Source organism: Erpetoichthys calabaricus, chromosome 4 (assembly GCF_900747795.2).
Source record: "Erpetoichthys calabaricus chromosome 4, fErpCal1.3, whole genome shotgun sequence".
In the NCBI taxonomy this organism is placed as follows: Eukaryota; Metazoa; Chordata; class Cladistia; order Polypteriformes; family Polypteridae; genus Erpetoichthys; species Erpetoichthys calabaricus.
Window position 1 is genome coordinate 193,396,166 of NC_041397.2, and position 19,192 is coordinate 193,415,357.

Consider the following 19,192-nt stretch of genomic DNA (forward strand, 5'->3'; position numbering starts at 1 on the left):
AGCCGGTGGTTATCCCGGTAGCATCAGGCACAAGGCAGGAGTCAGCCCATCACTGGGGCACCAGTCCTGTTTAAGGTACTGTATACTGAATTACAAAAATACGGTTACAAGACACGAAAATGTTCGTTCTATCTTGCTTCCTCGCATATTTTATCCCCAGGACTCTAAAGTGAGGAGTAATACAATAAGATTGTCATTTTGATTTCTTTGCATTTCAATTCTCAAGGCTTGAAAGAAGCTGCCTACATACTGTCCATACGGTGCACGCGACTCGACAAGCCGTCAATATCACACTGAAGCCGACCGCAGACGGACACACCCGCGGCTGGCGTGACAGTCTTGTCACCCGTGCGTCTTCTCTTTTCAAAATTGTAAGTAGCACTTAACACGGTCTTGTTAAAACTGTCACAGATCTCTCCCTTTGTCACATAATAAAAGTGGGAGGCTTTATGATTAGCGCAGTTTAAGGAGGTTCCAAAACGAGCTTACACGTCAGCGAATGAAGATATTTACGTTTACAATCTTTTGTAACTGTGCAGGTCACTGAAAAACAAGAATTACTATTTTTTTTCCATCAACGTACGTAATGCTGCTATTCATTAGTATTACTCATATTTCATTGTTTCCTAGTTTTGAACTGAATTAGCTATTTAAACCATTCACGGAAAACACACTACGTTCGTGTAATCGGTACCGTTTTAAAGCACGCAGCAGTCAATACTCTCGTGAAGTGAAGTTCAGGCAGGAATGACTAAGAAAAACGGGCTCGTCCGGGATTTGAACCCGGGACCTCTCGCACCCTAAGCGAGAATCATACCCCTAGACCAACGAGCCGACAACGAAAGAGATGTTCATGTTTACTTACTAAGATGACCCTGTCAAAAAATGTTTTTCTCAATATGATATAGTTAAAAGTTTTATTCTGGAAACTTATGAAAACGGAAATGTAGGCTATGGGAAATAGTATATACTATCCATTAAACAATCACTCAAGCACTCAATAAATTAAGACATGAAACGTATCCTGCTCAGCACTGCAGCGTCTTATAAACAAGTAATGGTTCTGACTACAGCCCATAGATTAGCACAGTAAAACTGAGATGGCAGAGGAGATTGTAAATAATGCTCAACTGAAGTTTGATTTCTAAACAAACATCGATAATTAGATTTCTCTCACAGTCATTATAAATTGTATCTGAAGTATCTGAATAAGAGAAACGGACATCTTCACAGATAGAAAGGAGTTGCAGCACCGTTATTCGGACTTTAAAAGATTTGGTTGGGTAAATAACTTCACTTTATAACATTTTCTGAACTTATACTGGTATTTGAACTATGCTGAATACACTTATTGTATGTAAATGCTAATAACTGAATTTATTCAGTACGTACTGTGACTAACCTTTATAAAACTCATCACAGAGAGAAAAACATCACATTAGCAAAGAAGTACGCAATATGAGAAAATACATGATTATTCAGTACATGAGTTACAAACTTTAACAGAAATGGAAGCTTTTGATTTAAAAAAACATAAGCTGAAAAAATAAAGGGAACATTTTTAGTTTCTTTACTTTAGTGTTGTAATATATTATTCCATTTTTTCTATTTTTTCTTTACTTCAGTATTGTAATATATTATTCCATCTTTTCTATTTTTTTAATGCTGCCATATCTATCTATCTATCTATCTATCTATCTATCTATCTATCTATCTATCTATCTATCTATCTATCTATCTATCTATCTATCTATCTATCTATCTATCTAGATGACCATTCAAAAGAGTACAAGAAATCTGGATAAAAATGGACTAACCATTTTTATTGCTGTTCAAGGTGCTCATTAAAAGTAAACTGAAGGTAACTTACATAATGTATTATAAAGTACCTATTCATATAGACATATTTAAAGAAATGTGAGGTAGTGAAGTTTAATGTTATACAGAAAATTAATGGTAAGCAGTAAAATGTGAGTAGAAAGCTTGTAAGTTGTGTGCATTTTTTATTTATTATAGACTGATGTCTGTTTATACGACTGTAAATGTTTCATTGTAAATAAAGATGTGTTTAAAAATCTTTAAAAAATCTATCTATCTATCTATCTATCTATCTATCTATCTATCTATCTATCTATCTATCTATCTATCTATCTATCTATCTATCTATCTATCTATCTATCTATCTATCTAGTGCTTTCTATATTTATTAGTATATCTACTTACCTTATTTTAGCAAGATGTTGCAGAGAACCTTATGCGGTTACATGAAAAAGTAAAAGCTGAGCATTTCTAGATAGATGGGTTTGAATCAAATTGTATGAACATATTCCATTTTTAACATAAATGGTATAAGAATCAGGTGAAAATGTATTCATGTCTCTAATTAAATGCCTTGACCTACTTTGAAATCGTGCACAAGGTAAAATGAGTCAAGTGTGAAGGACATTCCAAACTGTGTGGTCCGAAGGGGTTTCAGAGCTCAGAGCACTGTATGACCTTGAGCAAGTAATTTAACCTGCTTCAGATGTGATTTGAAAACTACAGTCCCTTTGGAAATGAATGTACAGCAAAGTGTTGATGCCTAGTTCACACACAAAAGTGCCCCGGGATCCTTTTGTAGAGGAAGGGCTGTATGTGAATGTCAACACACTTGAAGGTGTTTTCAAATGGCAAACTTGTTTGTGAACTACAAGTAATTTTTATTTTCTTCTAAGAACAGAGTAGGTGGTCCTTTAGTTTAAAGGCATGTGTAGCTTGCTTTTACTTTACCCCTTATTATTTTTCAAGTCAAAATGATTATACTATTAAAATATGGGGATGTCTTTGATTTTAAATGAAATATTTCTGTTAATTTCCATTCAGTTTTAATGGGTATTATTTAATAATTGCACAGAATTTATAATGCCTTTGAAAATAGCCTATATTGAAGTGCCATGTAATATGTTATAAGCAATTACTTATTTTTTAAAGGTATATGTTTTTGTGAAATTCATTTTTGTGAAAATAGCTAAATAAGTATTCTAAAATATATAGGCAATGCACTTTGTACCGCTCTATGTGCAAACAGGTTTACAAAAAATAAAGGGAAAAACGCAGAGCTAAAAGAGTCTGTTTAAAGGGTATGAGTTCATGGGGCAGGAAATCATTTAGCAAATGACAAGCTTAATGCGGGCAATCAGGGATTTTTCACACTGGCTACACATCATCACCTGCAAGAAGCTTTAGCCTTGTGTAAAACAACAATAAAGAAACCACTTCATGCTAAAAATGCTAAACAGTATAAACAGAGAAACAACCTTTTGCCAGATTTGTGTACTCAAAACTGAAAACATTTGTATTTTAGTAGCAAAGTTGGCATTTTGCACTAAAAGATATCTAACATGTAATTATAATCAAAAGCCAAACGAGGCAGGGGATCAGTTGATAAAAGAAAATACATATGGCATGGTAGAGATAAAAGTAAACAGAACATGACATATCATGGAATTATTCAATTGCTAACACAGTATTATGCTATTTATAAAAATGGAGCAAAGAATGCTGCATATCTCCAGCACAAAAATGATCCATAATAATAACATGAGATAAAAAGGAAGACGCTAGAACCCCAAGACAATAATGTGGCCTCCACAGAGTCCTCAGTCCTATCAATTCCATCTGGGACAATATGGAGACTGAGAGACAAAAAAGGCAGTCAACAAAGAACAGCAATGGAATGTGCTTCAGGATATTTGGAAAATACAGTATACCACCATCATTGATGAAAATGTCCACAAGCAGCAAGGCAAAACATTCCAGCTGTCATAAAGGCATACTTCACAAGGTCTAAATAGTGACACATATTAAAATTTATTGTAATTATCTGAAGATTTAGTTAATTTTTCATTATAACATTCTATTAATTATTTGAGCTAGAGAGTAAGAACAGAATTGCTTTTATACATCTGGATACAACTAGATATTAATGCAACAAAGGGAATCTGAGCTCTGTACATTTCAAAGTAACATTTAATCTGTGAACAATTTACAAATTCAAAGATTATTTTGCTGAACATTTTTCCTTCTTCAGTTTATTTTCTCACTCATAAACACGCTTACTCCCATGCAGGCAGGTCTGCATTACTAAGCGATTTTGTATTCATTATTGTTGTGTTTTTTATTTTTTCCATCCCAAAAAAGACTGTAAGAAACATCATCTGAAGATTAAAATATATATATATATATATATATATATATATATATATATATATATATATATATATATATATATATATATATATATATAGCATAACATTTTCAAACCCACTTAATCCAATTTTTATTGTCTTTATGAGAATTTATTTCTTTTGATTCCTTTCTTTTCAAATAATTATGCCCTTTCCCCTGCACTATTTGATGTCCTACTGTATTCTCAGGGGGGTATCAGATTTTCTCTTTGCTTCATTTTTATTTCCGACTGATGACTGCAGTCAAACAAACTTCTACACCCGCGCTGGGGGACGTTTACTGCAAACACAATTATTTTTAGAACTTGCAGCTTTTTAAAGAAAGGTTTTTCTTAAAAAGAAATGAAGTGGATATCCCTGTTATACCACTAAGAGTACAGTTCATATTGCTAATTGTGCATTTTATTCCCATCATTTATTTTTACATTACTTGCCCCTATCCCCAACACCTGTTTTCAGCTTATCAATGGTGAAACATCGTAATTATATTCACAATTAATAACAAGAAAGGAATTTGTTCATTAATCCATCCTAATAAGATCTATAATTTTCTAAATGGGGTGTATTTGCTAATATTTGCATTTTACAGCTTTTAACTAGTAAAGTGCTCGACATTGATAAGATCACCCATGCATACCTGGAAGGCTAATGCTGGATGCTACTATGAAGACTGACTCAAAGATTAATTGTTAACAGTTTTATTGCTGTTTCCAAATTGGTTTAATGGCTGCTGACCAGACGGTCCCACCTAAGGCTTGTTCAGGTCATTTGAGGGCTACAGTGCGTTGGCATGCCAATGTTATGTCTGGTGGGGCTGACTGGAAGGGAAGTTGTGAAAGAACAAATCATACAATTGAAATGATTTCTGTGTAAGGCATTTTTATGAGTACTAGTCTTTATTAAAAACTAAGAGCAGAGAATAAATAAATAGTTAACCTTAAAAACAGTGTTATCAATAATTACACCAAAAAAAACGTTCCTCTGCTGAACAGCAAATTGCAAACTACTGTTACAGAGAAAACAAACCTAGAGCACAGCTAACTCACAATGTTAAATTCTAGCTTAATACAGAGAAACCTTTAACAAAAAAAAAAGATGTTTGAGAGCTTTAACTAGAGAATGCCTTCAGAGGAAAGTACCAGGAATTTTAGAAAACAATAATTTAATGAAGCAGAAGAAATCCGGCTCAAAAGAAGGAGAGTAGAGAGCAAGAAGTACTCAATAACCCAGCAATCAGACCGAAGCCAAAAACCTACTTATTTAAGGGAGCAACAGAGGTTTGCCCCAATGGCAGTGCACCACAAGATTAGGAGGCCCCATCCCGTGGACTCCACAGCTAAAACACAAGGCAGACGTTCTCCTCCGTTGTTTACTGGCCATGGCTCAATGACATTATTCATGGACAGATATTTTTAGGATCTGTGTATGTTAATCAGTCGGAAATGGCTTGGTTTTACTGGATATTTGAAAAATCTGTGTATGTGTCATGCAATTACTAATTTGTAAGGTTTATAATTGTATTTTACTTATGAACTTGTTACAGTGCTTTGAACCTGGAGTGAAAACCCATATACAAAAGGAAATTGAACTGAACTAAAAGAAAACAATTACAAAATAAAGTTAAATAAAGTAAAAAAAATAAACAAAAGGATAATCATAAATAAATATTTCAATTTCAAAAAATCAAAGAACTTAAATACAGAAAATAAACAATCATCAAAAAGAATAAACATAACCTATAGAAATGATGCAATGGAAAAGGCAGAGCCACAGTGTGGTCCTGACATCTGAGCTTTTGTAGTACACACTGTCAACCTATGCTAAACTAAGTTACATTTACTTATAATATTGTAAAGTGATAATTTCATCTTTAGTCAACAAAAAAAACTTCAGTAAAAAGAAGTATGTATTGGCAATGAATGGACAGATTAACTGTTAATATGAGTTATTTAACACTACAGGAGAAAAGATCCCTTTCCCATATAAAGACCTAATAATGTGTGGCTGTAGCTTCCTGATTACTTTAGCTGCATGTTGTACACATTCAGACAAAGCAATTACATTCATATTCATGTGAGACAGTTGCAGCATATCTATAAATTAATGACAAGATACCTTTGCTTTTTTGAAAGTTAATCTACACAATTCATCCATCCATTTTTGATCCAGTTAATTACTGGCTGAAAAAAAAACCTCTGTTTTGGCATCAAGATGTGTTTAACACTAAATATCGATGAGTTGTGGTTTAAAATATCAAATCTTCCTTTAAAGCATCATGCAAAAGACGTTCATCCCCCCTCTTCACAACGTGAGTGGCAGAGACGCGAAGTGGCTGGTGCATAATGCAGGCTTGGGGGGTTGGCGAGTGAAGCGAGCAGGCGGCGAACCCCCTAGTATACAGTATATATATATATAGTATATATACTGTATATATTTATATAAATGTTTATAGTGTGATATTTTGAAGCCTGTTTAATCTATCTTAGGTTTGATGAATGAAAATACACTACATGTAAAAACTTTTGAAAGTGGTAATTTCCACACGAAGAAAACAACAAGCAGACGTCACCAAATATACCATAAAGAACACTGATTTGTGAAAGTGATAATTACATACACAAGGCTCCAGGACAGTTCTAGCTCAATGGTACACTTGAACTTGAGATATCCCTTAGTCAATAAGGATCTGGATACATTCATATGGGACAGGGGTGTGAAACTCCGCTGCAGGTTTTTATTCTAACCCTTTCCCTAATCAGTGACCAGTTTTCACTGCTAATTAACTCCTTTTACCTTCATTTTACTGGACCTGTTTTTAAGGATTTAGTCCTCTGAATTGATTCCTTTCTTCATTAAATGACAGCCAAACAGAAATGATATGTGAACCAAGCCAACAGATGAGCAGCTAAACTGGGATTTCAAACTCCAACCAATTTCACTCCAACCAATCTCTTAATGAGAAGCCAATTCTTGCTGTTAATTAAACCTGTTATTTAATTCCATGGCTTGTTGCTGCTCTCATTCTGCCATAGCAGACATTTCCAAAACTGTTGAGTTTTCTGTTTTTTTCTAAGAACATCATCAAGATGTTTTGGTGAACTGAGCAGATCAGCCTTACGGAGACCATCACTTTTCTTTATTTTCAGATATTGTGTGATGGGTACAGGTGAGCTGGTCATGTGGCGACTCACTTTGTGTCTCATTGGCTGCTAATTAAGGAATAACAACTAAGGGGTCTGAGTCACGTTAATTAAAACTAAGACAAAAGAAGTGAATTAGCAGCAAAAACTTGTGACTAATGAAGACGATGGTTAGAATGAAAACCTGCAGCCACTGCGGCCCTCCAGGACCGAGTTCGACACCCGTGATGTAGGATGTTATTTCATGCCTGTTCATAAGAGCTTATTACAAGAATCTTCCAACTATCCCGAATACATTTTTTATTAGATTCAGAATAGGTGATCTCACAGATTACATAGTGATCTGCTTCTTTTTGCTATGTTTTTGGAACACAATGAATTAATTGAAGTCATCATGTATATTTGTTTTCTATTGACACCATCATTCTATGAATCTTTTTGCTATGCTGCTGAGTGATTGTTTGATATAAAAAAATGACCATTTACATTGAGCAAGCATCTGAAATTTAAAACCCTTATTGCGAATACCCAAAGTACTCTTTTCATTAATACCTAAAGGAAGACATTTGCTTTTCTCTGCTGCTCCTAAAAAATCTCTTTCATCCAATTGGAATTATTCATTTTATCCAATTCGAACATAATGGTTTCTCAATAGTTGTCATTTTTCAAAAAAATGTTCTTGTTACGCCAACAGTCTGTGGCCCACATCATCATGCTAGAAACCCAATTCTGATAGTGCCTGTTAAGGAAATAGTAACAGCGTTGAGCGATCATTGAGCTCTTGGTGCTCTTGATGATTACTAGATGGAATCGTCTGTCTTGTACTATAGTTACCATATCTACCAGGTATTGGTGACGTATGCTTGTTGACATTGGTCTCACAAAGAGTTCTTTTTTGCAAGAGTTCTGCAGGTTTGAAGATGCTGAATATTCCATGCAAAACGAAAAATAAATCAGTGCCACTATTCTGTTTAACACATGAGGCAAGTTTTTGCATAAATGTTCGAAGTATATATTGCATTGTAGTTTGTTAGCTTAAGGTGATATTACAAAGACATCAGCTAATGGTCTAATATGTGAAACTTTATGATGGTAAATAATGTATTTTTGTTTTATAGCTGTGTTCTGATATAACTGTACAGCTTAAGTATAGATCTTCCCAGGCTGTCATCCTCCTGTTTTGGGTATACAGGTATGTGTTCCTCCAGCTATTCAAAACATCACACAGTGAACCATTCAGTCCAATTCACTATGCAACATCTGAAACAGACAAGCTACTCTCACGCATGCCAATTATCCAACATCAATCAACATAAGACAGCTGTAGAACTGTGCTCTTCTAGGCTTTTTTAGGCATGATCTGTCGAGGCAAATGTTGTACGGCATTACTTACCAAAATTAAATTAGGGATTGCTTCTCCATGGAATGTAGACAAAGATTACATCTTCCACCATAACGTATGCCACATCCTGACCATCTCTACAGATATTGTCCTGAAACATTACAAAAAATCTATAAGCACTATGTCAGATTGAACAGTGTATTTATGGCATATATTTTTTCAACAGATGTATAAAGTATGTACATAAAAAATTTTAACATTCACTATATTCAAGCTAATTTGCATCAGACAATGAAGAGATTAGCTACATGCTTAATCAACATAATTTGTAATATCACTTATGCATTTATGTAATAATATTTTCTTGAGAAGATTATTGCGTATTAGTTTACTTGTTTCGTTTTTTTTGAGAAGAGTATTGTACATTAGTTTACTTGTTTCATTTTTTAGGAGTGGTAATTGTTTCAGTTTTTTATGGTTAAATCACTTCACATCTGTGTTAAAAAGGAGGTTGGAATTTTCCATCTAAAATGGACATGCTCTCTGTCCTTTAACTATACATGCAGTGAGAATCTAACTAAAACTGATACCAAAAGATCTTGTGGTACATAATAAAAGAAGGAATTACATTATCACATACATGTAAGGTAAACACAAGGTGACCACTTTTGTTTCAGCCCTGCAAACAGAATAAACCCATAGAAGCCAAAATGCAAGAAAAGAAAGACTTTATTAAACCCAGAAAAGTAGAATCTGAGAGACATGTACACAAATCATTTGCTCACTTTGGTTTTCACTCTCTCTGTGCCCTGGCCTCTATTCCCCCCAAGGTTGAATGCTTGAAATTTTTATTATTGTATTTTTTGTTCTTTTATGTTTTTTAAATTCTATAAAGGTGGCATCAACAATGAGCCATTTTAAAATGTTTTCTACTGTGTTTGCAGCCATTTTGTGGTATCTTAGCATGGCTGCAGCTATGTTAATTGTGGTTACTATGCTCTTTGCTGGTCACGTGAGACACAGAGATGAAATGACATCTTTGTGTGGTCACACTCTGCTTTTGTAAGATTGCTGGCCACTTAGTTATGGGAAAGAAAACTAATTTAGTTTAGAATCGTTAAATGTTCTTCTTAATTAGTGCTATAGTTTTAGTGTCTCACTTTAATATGATGTCTCTGGTAACAAATACTCAGCTTGTTATCTGATCTTAACTTTTGTCTTTTCCCCTATAGTAGTTTTGATCCCCTGGTCCAATCATTAAAATGTAAAAGTTTCAAATATTTTGGTGCCAAAAGCATTTCATTACAGACCCAAATTCTTTTCCCAACTATGGCCTCGAAGACTAGCTTTAAACTCTGTCTTGGGCTTACTTCCAGAAAAGTACCAGAAACATATCTGGGGTTGGAATGGCTGTGTAGTTTAAATCTGGAAACCAGGATAGAGCTCTGCCTAGCAACTCTTGGTGTTCCTGCTCCCCTTTTCTTCCAGAGCAGAGCTTGGCCTCCATACTGTTGTGCTGGCACAGTACAACTGCATGTCTTCTGCTCATGATCCCTTTTTCCTGTAATGGGCAACAGCTAATGCCATCTCCAAAATTTCATTAATTCCATGCTGCAGCTCATTTTGGTATTCCTTTTCTTGTGGGTGTTACTCTCCATTCATCTGCCTATTTCATTTCAGGGTCATTGATAGGTACAATCCACCATAAGGCATTCTTGCACACTTTGTCTTACAACAAGCTTCTCTTTCCCAATTTATATTTTTACAGCATTGTGAATATCAATACATATGATACTGAATTTAAATGAATTTGTGTATTTTTATGCATTTTATTAAAAGCATACTGGCTAACCTGGACAGATATTGTCATTATCCAAGCAGTGATGATTATAATATTGTATGAAGAGGCATGACTTACTGTACTTTTCCTGAACTTCCTTAAGATTCTAGATATATATTATTACAACAGGTACCTATTAATGAGTACACAACTTTATACTTTATACAAACTGATGTAATTAAGGTATTTTCTTTTAATTACAAAAAAAAAATCAATTGTGTAAAAACTGCAGAAAGAAATGCTATTTTTGTCTGTTTCTAAATTTTTCATTTCTGGGTGCAAAATGGGAGAAGTCACAAGGATGCTAATTAAACAAAGATTTCTGCTTCAGATGGGAATAATCCATTGACTGTGAAGCTGATTAAAATGGAAATCTCTCCCAGTTATCAACCAATGTAAGTAATATTGCTCTTAATTAAGTGTTGAGAGTAAATGTAAAGCTAGTGATGTGTTTTTCATGTTATTTTAATTTTATACTAATATATTACCAGTGCACCATGGTGTCCCAGTCGTTAGTACTATTGCTTCACAACTTTGAAGTCTTAGGCTTGAATCTTTGCCCAACTACTGATGGTTTGAAGTTTGCAGTTTGTCCCATAGCTGCATAAGTGTTCACTGCATCCTTCCACAACCCAAAAATGAAATGCTCTGGGTGAAGTGGTAGTCCCAAATTGGCTCACACGGGTGTATCCTTTACGCTTGCCTATGGAGAAGTTAATGGGTTGGCACCCATGTATATGAAGGCTGGTGTTATTTGATTATGTTGACCTGTTTTGTATTTGCTTTGGATTAAAATGAGTAAATGTAAATGTGTATTTGTATGGGTTCCCTACAAAGAATTGGCATACCAATAAGAGGTGGCACCTACCATATGCCTATTACAATTAAGACAATTTTAGGTCCCCATGGTTTGAATTTGATACATGAGTACAGAACACTGTAGAAAGTATAATGTTATTGGTTGCCCTCCACAGAAGGTTAGTCCACTACATAATCAGTAAATTTATGATCCTAAAGAGGAAGAGAAAGGAAGAGAAAAGAAAAGAGGAAGAAAAAGAAACCTTCCTATTATTATCTGATCTAAGCAAAATGTCACTAAGAAACAGCAATGGGTTATGTGATTTTGGAGCGCTGGAAGTAGAAGAACAGTAGTTCTTAAGTCCTGTAAATGCCAGCATCAGAGATCAGAGGTTTAATTAGACCTAGAGGCATCGTATGGTGTGCACAGGAGTTGTAGCTTGATCCTTGACCTCGGAAGTAACTCCTACAAAAATCTTTAAAAGGCAAGATTGGTGTGAGAGACAAAAGCAAGTTTTCTCTGAACAGGAGGAATAGCAGAGAGTATAAAGATAAGAAGGAAAAAGTCAGGTTTACACTATCCAGTGTAGATAAGAAGTCATGTTTTTTTGATAAATATCAGCTTAAATAGATTAGGTTTGTAACTCACCAGAAAATGTAACAGAATTGAAAACTGAGCATTTGGTGAACCCCAAAACAGATTTATTTCAACACCTTCTTCACAATTTGCATATAGCATAACCACAAGTCAAAGAGAAGGAGTCAAACAGGCACGTGAGATGAATGTGTTCCCTCTAGGAAATACTCATATTTGTACAAAATGCTCCTGGAACTGCATTAATTGTTATTTACGTCCATGTAGCCACCCATTCAATCCTCTCATTTTCTGTATTGCAGGACTCAACAGCATGATGATCACTTGACAAATAAAATTCAGTTTATGTTGTAAACTATTAATTATATTACTTCTATAAAAAGCAGTTTAGCGGCCATCATACAAGACGCAGACAATACCAAGGGATTTCATATAAATTTCTTATAGCACTTAAGCAGAAATTGTGAGTAATCTGACATGTGGTAACACACTTCAATGTAACATTTAAATGTATATCTACAGAGTATGTTTATGTACCCTTAGATTAATATTTGTTAGTAGTAACATAGGCAAAAGCAGTACTAAAATGATAGATAATTTGCTCAATCAAATTTTATGTAATTCATTTTTACAGAAAGCACCATTACAAAGTGCATTATATCCAGGTAATAAAGTAACCTGAAAATCATTAAGTACATGCTGACATGACCATCACAAAATATCTGTGTGCTGTGATAATCTCCTTAATAGTATTTCTTTCCATATAATGACAACCTCTAGGGTTGAGTTTGAGTATTTAGTGTATTTCTCACAGAACTAGTAGTGCAGAATTTGTTTTAATCAATTGCTGAAATGTGTATTTCACACTCAAATTGAAATATTGTTTCACCAATTCATCAAATGTCAACTTGAAGGATCCTCTACGAACAAAATACGCTGTTCTTCCAATTGTAGCATGTTTGCACCCAAGAAAACACACAAACAAAAGAATTAACAAAACATAAGAAAACTTGCACTGGGACTTCCTCTTAGCTTCACTTGACTATGTTTGTTGTTGTTGCTGCTAAGTAGTATGGGACTACATTTTCGTGTGCCTGACTGATCATTTATACACAAAGTAAATAACAGGAACTTACTCTGGTTTAGTCAATAGTGGATGAGCTAACGTATCATCCTGTGTCTAACTTCCAACTTCTCAGCTTTTAAGTCAAGCTGTCTTTATGTAGTAAACTTTCTTAGGCTTTTCATAGGTAGCACAATTAAAGGATACCTAAGACAGCTCCACTTCCTCATTTACCTTGCAACTGATGTCTTTTATAGATTTGTGTGCATATTTCTTAAAGAAAATGTGATGGAAATGATTGTGAGGACAGAGAAATTCCAAAATTAGCTTCTAGCTGCTCTGAATTTGAGTAGTTTTACCACTTCTGCAGAAGCAGTCACCATCTCCATGCAATCATTAAGGAGACCATGCCATGAGGATGGAGAGGAAGGCAACATTCCATCATTCTCAGTAGGCTATGCCAGCCAATTGTGAAGTGCAAAACTAGATGAGCAGGAAGAAGACATCCCGTGGTGACAGTGACTGTCTGCTTTAGACTTATCCAAGAAACAAAGCAAAGAGCTCCAGTCATGCACACCTTTATTTTCTTTGCCACTTCTCTTACATGATGTCTGCATGAATATCATTGCTAAGCAGTATGCAGAGAAAGGAGCCAGGGGAAATCTTCTGATTAGGGCTATGTGTAGCTTTCAAATGGCTGTACAGTAGTTCTGCACATTTAATTTTGGCATGGTATTTCTCTCTGTTTTGTGCCTATTTTTATATACTTGCTTAGTATAAACAAACTTTTTCGACTTGTTAGATGATAGTCGTCGCTCTGACCACATTGGGTCAGCTGGGTAAAGCAAGTCCCTTTGGCTTCAACCATAGCAGTAGAATTGTAGCTTTTTCAGACTACTGTTTACACAAACTTGCTTTTTTGTTATGCCACATTCTGTTCACTTTTTAGTTTCCCTGACACTGCCATGATCCCTGACAGCTTAATAACACGTTTTCATGCATACTGAGTCCTGACAGTTCCCAGTTTCATTTTTCTGTGTGTTGTAATACAGATGTATTTTAGCACTCTTTTTTGAGCAATATTTACCGTATTATATAAAATTGCATTAACTTACTGTTTAGTTAGGCTACTCATAAAAGAAATTAGTCTAACTGTCTAAGTCTTAGGTAAACTTTCAAGACGTCACCCTCTTGATTAGTCACTTATACCTAACATGAAGGAACACTTGACCACTGAGGATTTCTTTAGCAACGTGTAAATGAGATTCTGTCCCAAAAACTGTAGGCAATGCATTCTTACCTTACGCAACCAAGTACTTGAAACCAGATGTATTATTCATAACTGGAATGTTAGCCATTCCCATTGGCTGGTAGCCAGGTTCCTCCGTATAGGAGAACATCTACTGTAATGTAACAATGTAATGATTTGTTATACACAATATTTATCAACCTACATTAGTTAGTTATAGCAAGTCCTATAACTTCTTCTTTTGCTGTTGTTTACATTGTCAGTGAAGAAAACAGCCTTGTACATACATTAATTCATCAATAGGATTTATATGGACACATACAGTATACTAACGCACAAAATGATTAGTACAAGTAACTTGGTAGTACCATTGATTTTTTGATGAATTTTAAGGAAAGCACTTGATTCATAACAAGGGATATAATACAAAAACTAAATAAAGAATGCATTTAAAATTAAAAAATAGAATTTCAATTAACAAATCATCAAACAAAAAAATGTATGGTAAATAAGCAGAAACCAGTGCAAAAATAAAGATGGTACACAGTTTTCTTTTTCCTTTGCCAAAGGTGATGGGTATCTGATATTAGAAAAAAGCCCTTATCTTTTCAAAAAGAAAACTGAAGCTAGAATGAGAATTGCTAGAGCCCCTTGGCTAATGCATTAGATGGCAAACCATTAAATGAATTGTTCAATGCCACCGCTGATTAACTGTAGGAGGCTTTGAAAGTCATTTATCCTGCCAGATATACTGTACATAACACAGATATTATACACTTGTTATTTGTAATCTGTCTCAAACAACTTTCTGGCAGATTTGTTCACAATAAAAATAAGAAAATTCAAATAATTCCACTTTAAAATTAACTTTTCATCATGTTCATAGTTGCATCTGGAAAATGATTAAAAAAGATCTGGATTAAATTTTATAAAAACCAGTAGAAATAACAAAGTTCTCTTTAAGTGTGGTGTTAAACAGGAACTTGAATCCTTGAAGGTTCAACTTTGTACTCTTATTAAAACATCATCAATGCACAGATGAATGAGCAAAAGCAGGGATGAAAACCCATGTGCTCTTCAAAACATTTGCTTTTGATGCTGTGTGTTTTATATTTATACATAATTATTATGAATAAACCACCATGAGAAAATCAACAGCAGGAAAAAGTCCCAGAGTTCTTTTGCCAGTGCAAACCATTAAAATGATTCTGGAAAATATGGCCACAAATGGGAATTCCAGAATTCACAGAATATGGGTGAGTTTAAGTGCAAACACAATTCTTTCATGAACCGATGTTCTGCATTGCATGGTCCTGGCCTGCTGATTGGAGACTTGACAACATCTAACTCCAGATTTATCTTCTCATTCCATCTGACTGCTTGGGAAATATGTATTCAAGGTGTTCAATAATGTATTGAGAGGCATGAGATAGTCTGTAAGATGAAAGCCACACTGTGCTCATTAAACCGTGTCGAGGCATAAAACAGCTTATTGAGGGAGGTTATTATCATCCAATAAACCCACTGTGAGGAGCACTAAAATGCTGACTCCACAGGACATTCTTGCCAGTGCAAGTGATCCTTTTTATTCATGAATGTTTCCTGCACTCTAATAAATGTAATGAGTTAAAATGTAATGAGGTAGTAGTGTTCTGTCTAGAGTGATATGAATTGTTATTTATTATAATATTACATTGTCAAATTATTAATTATTGGTTCTTTTGAGTGCTCTTTGGGAAGAACTCTATTTGCAATGTTCAGTCATTTCCTTGGCCCTTTGTAAATCATCTCTTAGAAATTTTCAGCTTGCTGTAGCAAGTTGAAACGGGCATTCTGATAAGTAATAAAGAATGGGACTTTTAAACAGTGCATTGTGCAGTATCTTTTTACAATTGTGATTGTCTTTTATGTAAGTCTTGAATTACTACTACTACTACTAATACTATTATGTGTGTGTGTATCGGTACTATCCTTATAATATATCAAATAATGCTAATTAATCACTTGTGTGTGCTTCCTCTTGTGGGCATCAGTGAGGAAGCAGTCGAAAGCAGGGAGAAATGTTGGTGTACCATCCTGGTAACCCTGTTTAATTAAACAGAAAACAAAAGAAACAAAACAAGTTCTTAAATGCTCAAAAATACATCAGATTAAGGTCAGTCTTGCAGATATTCTAATTCTCTGATCTCTCCATTAATCTCTCTGGTATGAGTCTCTGGCTCTTAGTAGACTCAGGTCCAGGTCTGCATAAAGAGCCACCTTTCCCTGTCGTTACTTTATATGGCAGATCTGTGAGAAGAGATAGGGCTTCTTCCAGAAGTCACAATTTGTCAAGAGTGCTGCCACTGTGCATCTTCTCTGTGTTGTAGAGAGAGGACAGTATACCATGTGTGATAGTGCCCCCTCTCACCCTGCAGTGGTATTGGTGCACACACACACACACACGCACACACACACACACACACATATATATATATATATATATATATATATATATATATATAGAGAGAGAGAGAGAGAGAGAGAGAGAGAGAGAGAGAGCAGTTTCATTAAATGGAGTCATAATTATTGGAATTTAACAAATGCAGGCAATGCCTATGAGCTTGGGGAACCAAATCTTTATTGCTTTCTTCTAGTCATTTCACAAGATGTACCCTCTTGCAAAATACCAGAAATTTCTGTTACTTTTCATTGTAGTAATGTTTATTTGGATTTATTCTAATGTTATTTAGGGGCAAAAAGAACTTACTGCCCAGATAACTAGCTGTAAAAGTAATTTATTTAGAGACCTAAGGCCTTTGAATGGTATTTATATACAGTACATGTATATATAGGGTTATAGTGTCATTATTGTCATGTGTCCAGAGTTCAGTGAAATTCTTACTTGTATGTACTCATCAACATGCAACACATTACCATTATTTGGCACTATACCTCCGGTTATTTGCCCGTTCATCCAAACAGGACCTCCCACCTCACTCATCTTTGCTCTTTTATTCTCCTGCTTGTGTATAAACATAACATCCACATAATGCTGTCTAGCTTTACCGTACAGCATTGACACATTTTGCTTTTTTGACAGAAGGCAATAAATGTTAAATTAGGAGTGTAAATTGGATCCCATCCTTTTTTGCATCCTCTTGTGTCTTATTTTGTCTATACTGTACTGTAAAGAGTTTTATTGGCAATAAAAGAATAAAAAAATTATTGAACACTTGAGAAGTTATTTTATTTTTATAACAGAATGTTACTAACCAGCAAAGCAAAGTTCTATGCAACATGACATGCCCTTATGACCTATCTGTGTGTTGCGATAATCACTATGTTGACTGATGAAAACTTCTTTCCATATAAAGCACAGTGTTGGCAACAACCTTCGGGCTATGAATGAAATGGTCTCTTGGTTTTTGACAATACTTGCACAACCAGTAGTATCCCACTGCTTTACTAGTTACCGAATTGTTTCATGTATCCCTCATGTGTCAAATAGGAGAATCCTGCATGAACATACAATTCCACAAGCGAAATATGGTGTTTTATATCTTTTCCATGAACCACACAGAAAAAACAACTAAGAAAATAAAGTTCTGTGTGCTTTCAAACAGAATGATAGATACGTAGAATAAGTTTGTATTGTAATTGATCTAATATTCAAATATACGTACTGTATATGCATATAATGTATGGTTGGAGAAATGCCTTCTGGGTGGTCACTAATACTTACTTAATCCATTTCGAGGTCACAGAGGACCAGGAACTACCTCTTTGGCCCTAGGAGGAGCATCATTAGTTAACGGCAGAACACATTCGCAGACATTCCCAAATGAGCCAATTTAGAATCTCCAATTAACTTAATATACTTCATATGGGAGAGAAAACCTAATGCAATTAAAAGTAAGTTGTACCCTTGAGCATCTCTCTCTTATTAGGCTAGGCTAGGCATAACTGGCAGTACCTGGACCTCCAACTGTCCATATTAGGCAACAGCATCCCATTTCTTCTACATAGAAATCCTTTACTGACATCCTTCTAGCCTTCTCAAGCCTTACTTCAAAACTAGTACTTTCAAACTATCTACTTCACTGCACTTGCTTCACTGACAGGACGTCCCACCCATGTCGTGCCTTTCTTATTCATGTATGTCTTGCTTGTAGGGATACACTCCATCGGTGAGGCTCTCTCTCTATCTCTTTCTGACTCATTGACTCTGGTCTGGCCCATTTGTCATACTGTAAATCTTTTACTACTGGTATTTTGCATTAGAGACCCATGTTCTAAATCAACAGTCTCCATTTCACCTTTTTCCACAAGGAAAAGAATATTCTGTACCAATGTTATTTAATGCATTCATTTACATTTCTAGTAGTCACAATTCCAGTTTTAAGCTTTGTTTGTCGTTAAAATATTCATTCAAAATATAAGCATGTTTTCAATAGTCTGTAAGCCTGTATTTTATTTTGTTTCACTGTAGAATGTCAGCTTTTGATCTTGTCCAAGTTGAGAATAAGAATGCATGGTGTATTTAAACAACAAATCAAAAACTTAACTCACAAACCAAGAATAATTGTTTTGTTTACTGGCATTTAAAACCATTTCTCCACTTGCAGTATGGGAGACTACTTCCTTTTTCTATTTCTTTCCTTCAAAGACATAATGCATATTAAAGGGAAAAGACAGGCTTGATCTGACTTTGTTTGCAGAAGTCATCGATATTGACACAGTCATCAGAGGAAGTTAAGAGAGCAAAAGAAGGGATGCTTAAAGCAAATGAGGAAAGGGCAGTGCAAAGTCAACTGTCCTCTGAGTGCCTTATGGTGTGTAATCCTTTAATTTTCTGAAAAGAAACAAAATCAAGAAAGATTAGTGTCTGTAGAAACCTTACTCATATTTTGAAATATGCTTTTATTTAATTTTGGATCCTAAATAACTCTTAACGATT

At 34.8% G+C, this 19,192-nt stretch overlaps 1 non-coding gene across 1 annotated transcript; it reads right to left on the reverse strand.

Annotated features, from left to right (window-relative positions):
• Window positions 1–762: 762 nt before the first annotated feature.
• Window positions 763–834, reverse strand: trnap-agg (transfer RNA proline (anticodon AGG)). Its single transcript has one exon. It is a non-coding gene; the product is annotated as a tRNA-Pro (tRNA).
• Window positions 835–19,192: the final 18,358 nt, after the last annotated feature.